This window comes from Chiloscyllium plagiosum, chromosome 32 (genome assembly GCF_004010195.1).
Source record: "Chiloscyllium plagiosum isolate BGI_BamShark_2017 chromosome 32, ASM401019v2, whole genome shotgun sequence".
Classification (NCBI taxonomy): domain Eukaryota; kingdom Metazoa; phylum Chordata; class Chondrichthyes; order Orectolobiformes; family Hemiscylliidae; genus Chiloscyllium; species Chiloscyllium plagiosum.
In genome coordinates this window covers 39,203,552-39,216,725 of record NC_057741.1, presented here as the reverse complement: position 1 = coordinate 39,216,725, position 13,174 = coordinate 39,203,552, and positions in this window count along the sequence as shown.

The following is a 13,174-nucleotide window of genomic DNA, read 5'->3' as shown; positions in this document are numbered from 1 at the left end:
CCCATAGTTTTGCATTTTGACTGTTTTCATGGCCTATAGCCTTGCTTGTTGAGTTTTTTAGACGAGTACTTTCTACTCCTTGCCGCACCAGCCACTTTATCATTTTGCATATTCAGATCTTTCTTGATACTGTACCTTCCCAAATTTAGTCACTTATCCTCACAACTCACCAATGGATGGGACATGGTGTGGATCAGATTTCGGAGCGGAGTTTTGGATGAACTGAAGTTTACAGAGGGTGGAAGCAGGCCGGAAGAGCACTGGAATTGTTGCAGTTCCTTCTCATCTTTGTAATGATGTAACATTAATCACTTGAAGATGAAATTTTCCCAATTCCAAATTAATAATGGATTTCCGAGTACATCATATAACTAGACAGACAGCAGTCCACATTCATGGCACTAGTTGAGACAGGTTGATGTTAGGAAATATCAGCTTTTTGACAATTATACTGACTCCAAAACAGACTGATTATGAAACCTTAGTAATTTGTTCTTTACAGTTGCAACTTGCAGAACTAATCTTTGGCATTGAAACAACTGGATCTGATCTTCCATTTTCAGTAGTTTCCTTTGAAATCAGAGATGCAGGTCCCTACTTGTGGAACTTGTGACCCGAGGTGAAAAGATTCTGATTTGATGAAAGCTTCTTCTTCTTTTGACACCATTCACGATACCATCAGAATGCTCGCAGACATCACTAACCTCTCCCTATCTGATCTGAAGTCCCTACCTGCTTCAAGAAGATTACTATCAACCTGGTGCCAAAGAAAAATCATGCAGCATCTTTAATGACCACCACCCGGTGGCTCTGACCGCCGTCATTATGAAGAGCTTCGAGAGGTTTGTCATGACTCACATCATCTCCAGCCTCCCGGCCCACCTTGACCCTTTATAATTTGCCAACTGGCACAACAGGTCCACAGCAGACACCATCTCCCCGGTCTTACACTTACCCCTGGAACATCTGGATAACAAGGATACCTAGGTCAGACTCCTACGTATTGACTACAGCTCCATCTTCAACACCATAATCCCAAACAATCTCATCTCTAAACTCCATGACCCAGTTCTCTGCTCCCCACTCTGTGACTGGATCCTCGACTTCCTGACCCATAGACCACAATCAGTAAGAGTAGGTAACAACGTCTCCTCCACAATCATCCTCAACACTGGTGCCCTGCTAAGCTGTGTACACAGCCCCCTACTGTACCCCTTATACACACACGACTGAGTCGCCAAATTCCACCCCAACTCCATTTACATGTTTGCTGACAGTGCCACTGACCCAGGCGGATCTCAAACAACGACAAGAGAGAATACAGGAAAGAGACTGAGTGCTTAGTGGCGTGGTGTAAGACAGCAATCTCAGTGTCAATGTCAGCACACCCCTGTCTGGATCAATGGAGCTGAGGGGGTGATAACTGGGAGCATCAACTCCCTGGGAGCGATGATCACCAACAATCTGTCCTGGTCCATTCGTATTAACATGGCGGTCAAGAAAGCACAACAACATCTCTACTTCCCCAGGAGGCTAAGGAAATTCAACATGTCCTCAATGACTCTTATCAATTTTTATAGATACACCATAGAAAGTATCCTATCTGAATGCATCACAGTGTGATTTGGCAACTGGTCTTCCTAAGACTACAAACAATTACAGAGAGTCCTGTCTGTCATACAAACCAGCCTCCCATCCACTAAAGAAGGGCTTATGCCCAAAACGTTGATTCTCCTGTTCCCTGGATGCTGCCTGACCTGCTGCGCTTTTCCAGCAACACATTTTCAGCTCCCATCCACTAACTCCAACCAACATAATCGAAGACCCCGACCACCCCAGTTATACTCTCTTCCACCCTCTTCAAGACCTCAGTCATGTTTTATTTTACTTCTCCATCGCACTCACACCCTGACCTCCCTGCTCTCAACCACCTGACCATCTGAATGAAGGTCAATGAAGGTTTTCATAACAGCAACTCACCCATTGATTCAGCTCTTGACCCCTTGCCAGACACAACACGGCTTCAACAACTTCAGGTTACAATGTCTGCCCCACTTCCAGGACAGTAGCAGTTAGTAATGGTTTTGCTATTCTCATTTACACTATCGCTTGGCCAACCTCCTGTCCCATTACCATCTCCTTATTGCTTTACACCATCACGCTTTTCAGCATTTATTCTCTGCTGTCCTCTGTTCTTTCCCTCCTCTCTCTGTAATCTCTCAAAGGCAATTATAGCTGAAATATCTTTCAGATTCCAATGAAAATCACAGACCCGAAACATTGGGCAAGAACATCCTTCCTGTGTTGGCCCTGTCCAGTTCTATTGGAATTTATTGATTTCTTTGAGATCCCCCATTGTTTTTCTAAACTCCAGTGAACAAAGTCCTAACCGATCTTGTCTCACCCCATTCATCAGCCCTGCCAAGTCAGCAATCAGTCTGGGAAACCTTTGCTGCACTCCCTCCATCACCAGAACACGCTCCCTCAGATAAGGAGATCAAAACCGCATGCAATAATATTCCAGGGGTGGTCTCACTGAGGCCTCTGTGTAATTGCAGCAAGACGTCCCTGCTCCTGTACCCGAATTCTCATGCTCTATTGGCCAACGTACCATTTCCCTTGTTCACCATCTGCTGTACCTACAATGCTGACAGTCAGTGACTGGTGCACGTGGACACCAAGGTCTCCCTTTCCCAAGGTTCTGCTGGAGGAATCTGGCTGACACTTTGAAGAATTGTGACCTGAGAGGGAGATTGTAATAGGCTTGTCTGTGGGGGAAAGTTCACATTCTACAAATAACAATCTAAATTCCTCAATAGCAGTATATCCAATTTGTGTTGAAGAAACCCACGTTATAACAGAACTGCCTGAATATTGTTTCATGCAGAGAAGACATCACTCAGTAAGTTTTGCAATCTTTGTATTTTAATTAAATATATATTTAAATCTCAAATAATCTTTCCAACTGTAAAGAAAGTATGCTTTCTCTGGTAAACACTCATTCTAAGAAGAACAGCCAATACCAAATTGGGGCTGGAGTCAACCCTTCAGCCCATCAACCCTGCTGCACCATTCGGCAAGACCATGGCTGACATCTGTTTGAACTTAATTTTCCTGCACTATCCTCCAACCCATTTTAACCTAAACTCCATGGACCTCTCTTCTGCGGCTATCCCAGGATAGGCCACCCACAGTTCTCTGAGTTAGAGATTTACAAATTTTGAGAGAAAGAAGTTTTCCTCATCTGAAGTCCAATGGCCTAATCCCTTATCCTGAGATTGTCAACATGCATTCCAGATTCCCCAGCCTCAAGACCATAAGAAATAATAACAGGAGTAGGCCATTCAGCCCCTTGAGCCAGCTCCACCATTCAATACGGTCATGAGTGATCCAACATTCCTCACGTCCACTTTCCTGCCTTTTCCCCATGCCCCTCGATTCCCTAACTGATTAGGAGTCTCTCTGTCTCAGTCTTAAATATACATGAAGATTCTGCTCCTAATTGCACTCTGTGGCAAGGAGTTCCAAAGACTCACAACCCTCTGAAAGGAGAAATTCCTCATCTCCATCTTAAATTGGTGCTCCTTTATTCTGAGACTGTACCCTCTGGTCCCAGACTCTCCCATGAGGGGAACACCCTCTCAGCATTGACCCTGTCCAGCCCCTTCAGAATCCAATATATTTCAATGGGTTCACCTCCGATTCTTCTAAACTCCAGGGAGTCGAGTCCAAACCTGTTTAATCTTTGCCCCTAAGACAATCCCTCCATCCCAGGGATCATCCTCATGAATCAGCTCTGATCTACAACATTCACTCCAATGAACCCTGGTTTAGAGGGACTGTCTTTCCCAGTTTCCACCTTGTCAAAACTCGTCTGAGCTTTATACATTTCAACTAAATCCTCACTCATTCTTCTAGACATCAATCTCTCCTTATTAATGGGAATGTTTATCCCTCAACCCACGTGACCAAAGCAGACCATCCGATCATTATCACGTTGTCGCCTCTGGGATCTTGCTATGCAGAAACTGGCTGCTGTGTTTCCAACATTGCGACAGTGACTGCATTTTAAACGTGCTTCATTTGCTGTGAGCACTTTGGGGCATCTCCAAGGTAATGATAGGTACTACAGAAATGTAAGTCGCACATCCTTAACTTGGATACTGGCTGTTCAAAGTATGTAGTCCTTTGCGATGTGGATGATGTTAGTGTTCTCTGAAGTAAGCAGCCCTCAAGATGATTGCTGATTGACTAGTCACAACAAGATCAGAGGGTAACACTATCCCTTCCCTGGAATGTGACAGATGAAAGGGAGAGCCCACTTCCTCCTCAATTTTCCAACATGCTCCGACAACGCTCAACAAAAGGAATTTCATCCCTGATCATCAAAACGGCCTTTTCTAAAGTCCTGTAGAATTAATTCAGGGAACTCTAGATAAAAGCATTAGTTATTACCGTCAAAATGACAATTCATGGGGCAGACATCTAATCCAGAACTAGTTTATGACACATTTTCCACCATAGACAGTAATATTTATTTAGAGTTGAAGATTATATCCTAATAATCTTTCACTCCCAATTCACACGTTTCAATGTCTGACCAACAAACTGCAGACAGAGATAAAGTAGAGACTGACATATTCCATTCATTAAAAACACATTTGTCCATCTTGACCCCTTAACTTTTCAGAAAGGAATGTTTTGTTATAAATGACACGACCATGAAATATCCACCAGCTTTCGGTTCTAGCTGATGGTGTAAGGGATGCGCTGTGGTCTGATTGGATATTGTCATCCAGTTTTAGCTTCCCAATACCCCCTCTCTCACAATCACTCCTTGTCCTTGTCAATTCTGTCACTGTCAGTACAGCCTTGAGATATCGCTGTCTCACTGACTCTTTGTGGTTCGTACAACATTTAAAAGACATTAGGACAGGTACATGAAAAAGCAACGTTTAAAGGGTTATGGGGCACAATGTAGGAAAGTGGGACTAGTTAAGTTTGGGAAACTTAGTTGACATGGATGAGTTAGACTGTAGTGTATGTTTCTGTGCTTTACGACTCAATGACTCTGAGGATCCAGATTTGCTCTGAAATCAGGACTCAGACCAATCCAATCAATCCAACTCACTCTTTCCTCAGAATCCCATCTTCCAATAACCTATCAGCCACTAAAACCTAGTCACAGAGTCACCTCAATCACAGCCTACACATGTCTCTGACATTTTGACACTTTTCACCTTATGAATGTTGATCAGCAACATGAGCCGTTAGCTCAGGCTTTTCCAGAAGACAATGATTTAATGGTAAAGCAGGAAAAGATCAGAAAATTAAACAATGAGTACAGGGACATTACCAAGTCACCCATGCTGGATGACTTAAGAGATAAAGTGAGTGCCCAATCATATACGTCGCTATGGGTAGCACGGTGGCTCAGTGGTTAGCACTGCTGCCTCATGGCGCTAGGGACCTGGGTTCGATTCCAACTTTGGGGTTTGCACATTCTCCCTGTGTCTGTATGGGTTTCCTTTGGGTGCTCCAGTTTCCTCCCACAGTTCAAAGATGTGCAAGTCAGGTGAATTGGCCATGCTAAGTTGCCCATAGTGTCCAGGGGTGTAGGCTAGGTGCATTAGACAGGGGTAAATATAAAGTAGGGGTATGTGTCTGGGTGGGTTACTGTCTGGATGGTCAGTGTGGACTTGTTGGGCCAAATGGCCAGTTTCCATATGGAAGGGATTCTACCTCCATCTCTACAGCATCGCCATTCTGCCCCATTTCAGCTCATGTGCTGCTGACATCTTTATCCATGTCTTTGTCATTTGTGGATTTATCTGTTTTAGGGTTCTCATGCTGATCCCCATGCTTTCACCACCTATAAACTCAGCTTCATTGGAAACCCTTTGAACAGAATACTCTCACACCAAGTCCTTATTCACCCAGTAACGCTAAACCAATTCACCCTCCCAGATTTGGACATCTCAAAGCGTCTCACAGCCAATGGTGTGCAGTCACTGTTAAAAACATAGAAAGATAAACAATTGGAGCAGGAGTAGGCCATTCAGCCTTTTGAGCCTGTTCCACATTCAATATGATCGTGGCTGATTATCCAACTCAGTCCCCTGTTACTGTTTTCTCCCCCATATACTTTGATCCCTTTAGCCCTAAGAACTGTACCATTCAATGTTTTGGGCTTAACCATTTTCAGCAGCAGATAATCCAACCGGCTCCCCACTCTCTGGGTGAAGACATTTCTCTTCATCTCAGTCCGAAATCCTGAGACTGTGACCCTCTGGTTCTGGACTCCTGGTCTTCGGGAACATCCTTCCTGTCTAGTCTTATTACAACTTTATACGTTTCTATAAGATCCCCCCTCTCCACATTCTCCTAAACTCCAGTGAATATAGTCTCTCTTCATACATCAGTCCTGCCAAGCCAGCAGTCAGTCTGGGAAACCTTCGCTGCACTCCCTCCATCACCAGAACATCCTTCCTCAGATAAGGAGACCCAAACTGTACAGAATAATACTCCAGGGGTGGTCACACCCATGCCCCTGTAGAATTGCAGCTAGACATCCCTGCTCCTTTACCTGAATCCTCTTGCTATATAGTCCAATGTACCTTTTTCACTGCCCACTTACTTTCAACGACTGGCACATGAGGACACTACAGTCTCATTGCACCTTTCCATTTCCCAATCTATCGCCATTGAGGTTATAACATGCTTCATTGTCGCTCACTCAGGGGATAACCTCACACTTATGATAGTGCATCACAGGTCGGCCAGACTGGGTAAGGACAACAGACTTCCTTTCTTGAAGGGACATTAGCGAACTAGATGGGTTTTTAACAACAATGGTTTCTTGGTCACCATGAGGGCCAGGTTTAATTCTAGTTTTTTATTGAATTTCAATTTCACCACTTGCCATGCTGGGATTCATTAACCTTGGTTTAGAATATTAGTCTGAGGCTTTGGATTATAACAGTGAAGATTAGCACTGTCAGCACATCGTCACTGACCAGAATTCATTCACAATAGTCTGGAAATAACACCGCCCTCTGGGACAGTATTTGGGCCAATGATGCTGGTGGGTGCTGGAAGTGATAGGGATCTCTGTCGCCACCAGCCGAGAACAAGAGTCTTGGCAAAGATTAGTTCATTTGTGGTTCCCTATTACAGTGACTAAGTCATAACTGCAATGATACAACATGCCACAAATAGATCACCACCAACAACAACAAATTGCATTGATAAAGCAACTCCAACACACTTCATTGGATCCTTATCAAACCACATCAGGAAGTACTCTGAGCCAAGAGCTTGGTCAAAGGGATTGATTGTAAAGGGATAAAGGAAAGTGAGGTGGACAGGTCTACGTGCTACTCAAGACACCAGAGTTGGGAATGTGCCAAGATTTTGAAGGCTGTGAGTGTTGGGTGAGGTTACAGACATCATGAGGTGGAGAGATATAAATCATTGATGGTACAGAGCAAGCCCACTAAGTCCATGATGGTTCCCTGTGGGGTGATTGCATTTCCCCCCGTCGTTCCTCGGAGCTCTGTAAGTTACTCATTCGAGACCTCCATCTGATTTCCTCGTGAACCCATCAATTATTCCCATTTCCATCACCCTTGGGACATCATTCCCAATCACTACATGATGAGGTTTGTATATCTCTGTACCTCTCGCCCAAAATTTTAAATCTGGATCCCCCAGCCCTCGCATCATCAGCTAATGGATTGTAGCACAGTCGTAGTGTCCCTATCTCTGAACCGGGAAGCCTGGATTCAAGTCCCACCTACTCCAGAAGTGTGTACTAACATCTCTGAACAGGACGATTAGGAAACAAAGAATCTGTCTCAAAACTGTCATGATCTTGCATCTTCCGTCAATCTCCCAGCCACTTGCTCCTGCTACAATAACAGCTCAGCATCCGAGGACAGGCAAAATCGTGCCTGTCCTCGGATGCTGCCTGAATTGCTGTGCTCTTCCAGCACCACTGATCCAGAATCTGGTTTCCAGCATCTGCAGTCATTGTTTTTACCACAATAACAGCTCAGCCTCTCTGGTCTAATCTTGTCACTAAAATTCCCCTATCCTGGGGATAAACCTCCTCTGCATTCTCTCAAGGGTCTTCATGTCCCTCCTAAGGTGTGGTGATCAGAAATGGGCATGATATTTTAGGAGGGGTCTAGCCAGAAGTTTAGAAAGATTTCACTCAACCTCCTGCATTCTGTGAGCAGGTTTAGAATTGTAAAAGTCACGATGTTATCAGACCGGGTGTCAATGTCAGTCAGTGAGCGAGGTAACAATTGAACAACATGGGTTACAAAGTTCAGGTCTCCATTTATATAAAGGATGTGGAGACACTGGACGAGGCACAAAATAAACTTTATGAGGTTGATACATAACAAAAAGAATCAAACACTGAAGATTGAACACTTTGGGAACCATTTATCCATAAAAGAGAAAGCTGAAGAATGACCTGATAGTGTCGTTAAACTATGAAAGGGCCCAACAGCTTTGACATCGACAGGATTGTTTAATTTGTGAGAGAGACTAAAATATGGCTCATCACCAAAAGATAGTCATTAATAAAACATAGAATCGTAGAATCTCTACAGTGTGGAAACAGGCCATTCAGCCCATCAAGTCCACATCAACTTTCCCAAGAGCATCCCACCCAAACTCAACTTCCTTACCCTATCTCTGTAACCCTGCATTTCCTACGACTAATCCACATAACCTGCACATCTTTGGATTGTGGGAGGGAACAGGAGCACCCAGAGGAAACCCACACAGAAACGGGGAGAATGTGCAAACTCTACACAGACAGACAATTCTGGCCTGAAATTCAAGGGAAACTTTCAAAGTGTGGTGAAAATGTTTTATACACTCTCACAGTCAGTGGTGGAAGTGTACAGTGCAGACACTCTCCAGTGTAAGGTACACTGTATATAAGGAGGAGGAGGATAGAAAGATCTTCTGAAGGGATGAGATAAAGACATGGTAGGAGGAGGTGCGTGTGGAGTAGTCAGGCCGAATGGCCTGTTTATATGGTGCAAATTCTACGTGAAATGTTAACACTTGAAACTCCTAAGAAGTCATATTTCAGCTGGCTTAGATAATACAGAGGAGAGAATGAGGACTGCATTTGTTGGAGATCAGAGCTGAAAAATGTGTTGCTGGAAAAGCGCAGCAGGTCAGGCAGCATCCAAGGAGCAGGAGAATCGATGTTTCGGGCATAAGCCCTTCTTTAGGCATAAGCCCTTCCTGAAGAAGGGCTTATGCCCGAAACGTCGATTCTCCTGCTCCTTGGATGCTGCCTGACCTGCTGCGCTTTTCCAGCAACACATTTTTCAACTTAGATAATACAGAGTTGAGCTCATTATAAATGTAGGAAGAGTGAATAACTCATTATGGCCATAATCACAATATTGGTCATCTGAGTGTTGCTAAAGAAATTCACTATGACATCTCCACAAACATGGACAAAAGAGAAACAGAAATATATTTTATCTTTTCAGCAAGTTTAAAATGTTCACTAAAAAAAGGACAATATTTGAAAACAAATTAATATATAAACACTTTTGAGGAATGGTCACTGGACCGGAAACATTAACTCTAGTTTCTCTCCACAGATGTTGCCAGACCTGCTGAGCTTTTCCAGCAATTTCTGTTTTTGTTTCTGATTTACAGCATCCGCAGTTCTTTTTGGTTTTTAATGTATAAACAGGGTTTGGTGACAGCATTAATTGCGTTGTCTAAAGGTATAATACTGAGCAGTTCCTTACGTACCACCCACTATGATGGTGTCACCTGGACTTGTTGTGCAGAACAGTTTTGAATCTCGAACATCAATGTCCTATTCTCTGTAAAAGATCTACCTTACTAATGTTACCTGTAACTAGCTGTTAACATGTAATAAACAACCTGTTAATGACGAAAGCTGCTTCTAGTTAGGCCAGGGCATGGTTTTCTCTCCCACACTAGATCATGCTGTCCCTGTAGATCCCTGTCGATCCTGTAGATTCTTACACTTTCGGGAGAATGGTAGCAGCAGAACTATCCCACGGTAATGTACATACAACAAACAAAAATCAGAAACTAGTACAGTATGAGGTCATTCAGCCCATCAAGTCTCTCTTGGCTTTTTTCCGAGGCTAATCTAGTTAGTCCCACTCCCTGACATTTTCCCCACATCCCAGTAAATTATTTCCCCTGAGGTGGTGCTCCAATTCCATTTCAGGTTTATTTTTGAATCTGTATAAGGCAGTGCATTCCATAACCGCTCGCTGCCTAACCCTAACTCCATCACAGGTTTTTCCCAATGTCTACCTGACTCTTTTGTCAATTATCCAATATTTTAGCTGTTTGAATATCAACCCTTCAGCAACTGGAGACAATGTCACTTTATTTACTCTATCACAACATGTCATGGTTTGAACCACCTCCCCATAACCTTCTCTACTCTAAGGATAGGAATCCCAGCTTCTTCAGTCTCTCCACATTCTGTAAGTCTGATTGTAGGCTGAATTGGGTAATAGACTGGTTCACAGCAAAGAGTCAGGAAGGAGTTGTTGTATTTTTAAAAAGTAAGTTACTAAAACTCATTGCAAGTTGTGTTTACACTGTTGCTTTATTCAAACAGCAGGGAATTCTATTTGCAGATGGATCAACACCAGGAGGTGTGTACAGAGTGAGTTTGTGGAGTTGTACCCAGTTGGGGATGACAAAGGACCATCAGCCTGACAACAACTATCTGGTTGGCTCCTGGGGAGCTGACAGCTTGTGGGTGTGAACGATGTAGGGGGAAGCTTTTGGACTCCTGTAAAGGGCGGATGGTGGGTTTTATCTCTGATAAAAGAACCAAAGCCTGAGGGAACTCGGTTTACTTTCCTCACCAGTCACTATAAATTGTGGCCTTTAACCAGTAACTAAGGAACTTGGTTGTTAATGTAACTAATTGCCTGTGACTCCTGTGAAGAGTGATAAGGACCTGGAGAAACGAGACTGAAGAACTGCAGGTCCTGACAAGAAAGAGGATCATCTCAGAGAACCCTGTGGACGAGTGCCATTGAACTGCCTTCCCCAGTTTTACTTCCCTCCACCCCATGTCACCAATGTTTTTCACTGTATACATGTGCAGTTTTATAAGGGGGTAGAGGGTAGAGTTTTAACTGGCAGACTTAGATGTTGGCAGTTCTTAATTGTTTACTTGTGGTTAGAATTGCTGTATTTGTAATAACCAGTAACTGTTATTAAATATGGAAACTCAATCCCTGATTTCTGTTAGGAGAAAGTGAGGACTGTAGATGCTGGAGATCAGAGCTGAAAATGTGTTGCTGGAAAAGCGCAGCAGGTCAGGCAGCACCCAAGGAGCAGGAGAATCGATGTTTCGGGCATGAGCCCTGATCTCTGTTAGCTTGGGTCTAATCAGGGAATTTGACCAAATCTGGAGACTCTGGGAATAGTGTGGTTTGATTTTCCAGCTCACTCCCCCAGTGAGGAGTGACACATTCAAAATTGTAACTTTAATTGTGACTTTTTAAAAAAGAATGTACTGACACGAAGATTACTGACATGGCAACAGGACTGCACTTGTGCCCGAGTGCAAGGTGCCCGTGGGTGTCTCCTGGCAGGAGCTGAGACTGTAGGGCATGTGGTATGACCCTCAGAGGATGGGCATCACACCCACAGTGATGACATCAAACAGCTCCCTTCCTTCCACTGAGTGCTCACACGCAAATAACTTTCACCACATTCCTGAGTTTTGAAACAGAGAGGAAGGTGGGTGCAATGCTTTATTTTCTTTGGCATTAGATTTGACAATTTGTCCAGTAATTAGCATTTTAATTAAATCAATAATTCACTCTCCCCCAACAGTGTCAGCTCTGCTAAGATCAACCCAAAGCAGCGATCGTGTGAAATTCCTCACTCTCCTATCTTCAGCATGGTGGTGCTTAATACATTCTTCCCAACAACTTTGTACGTTGTATGTTTAATACAGCACAATGATCCACGGTGATTCACAGGAACACTGGCAAAACCAAACTGAACTCTGAGAGACACGCAACAAAATACAACAGGTGATTTAAAAACTCGCTAACGGCTAGGTTGTAGGGGGCATCTCAAAAGAAGGAGCTACAGATGGTGAGGGTCAAGGAGGGAGTTGCAGATGGTCTAGCTGAAGGTATGGCCACCAGCAATGGAACCATTGAAATGAGGAGGGGGAGGGACAAAAGGGCAGAACGGGGTGAGTGGGGGTGGGGTGTGTGAGTGCTGCCTTGGAGGGTTACAGGGGACTGGAGGAGATAAAATGTCAACAGTTTGAAATGTGGATTCACCATCAACATTGACACTATCTTCAAATACATTAGTCAGACCAGTCCAAAAGCTAGTAAAACAAGCATCAGCTATAAAATGGCTCTTGGATATCCACAGGTACCACAAATAAACTTTATAATAGTGCCACCTCACTGCACCTGGGATTGTCTGGCACTTGTTATGAACGTGTTGTTCTGGGGTGCTCTGGGTAAATTCAGTACCATCAACCTTTCATATTGGTATTAGTCTTTGACGTCCTGATACCAGATGAGGAAGGATAGCAACCCAAAGTGTTTGGCAGAAGAGACATTTGAGTATGTTTGTTACATAGTACTTAGTAACTAGTTACGTTCGTTCTGGCTTTCATGTTAGATCTCAGGTTAGAATTGGCTACATAGACATAGCAGTTACAACAATCCTGGAGCTCTTGTATGCATGCACCCCTCTCCATGACAGCCTTTTATATCCTGATGGGTTGATCTTGTAATGTGATGTCAGTTAACCCTTTCAATCCTAACTGCCTTTTAGGATAATTCACCAACAATGTGTACCTCACCCCCACCCCTGACCTACTCAAACATTTGCCAGGTTAGACCATTGTAAACCATAATTCAGCAGCTTCTGCCTCTGGTTCATGAGGTTGAGGGTTCAAGTCACACTCTGCAGCCTTCTCCCTTGTAAATGACATTTCATTAAGTGAAGTGATCAAACTCTTCATTTCATTTTTCTCTTGTGTAGAATTTTATTCCCAAACAATCGAAATAAAAGGATCCATCTCAATTTCCCTGTGGGATTTCACTGAATGGAGGCAATCATCTAACACTATCTACACTGTTCACCTCAATACCCA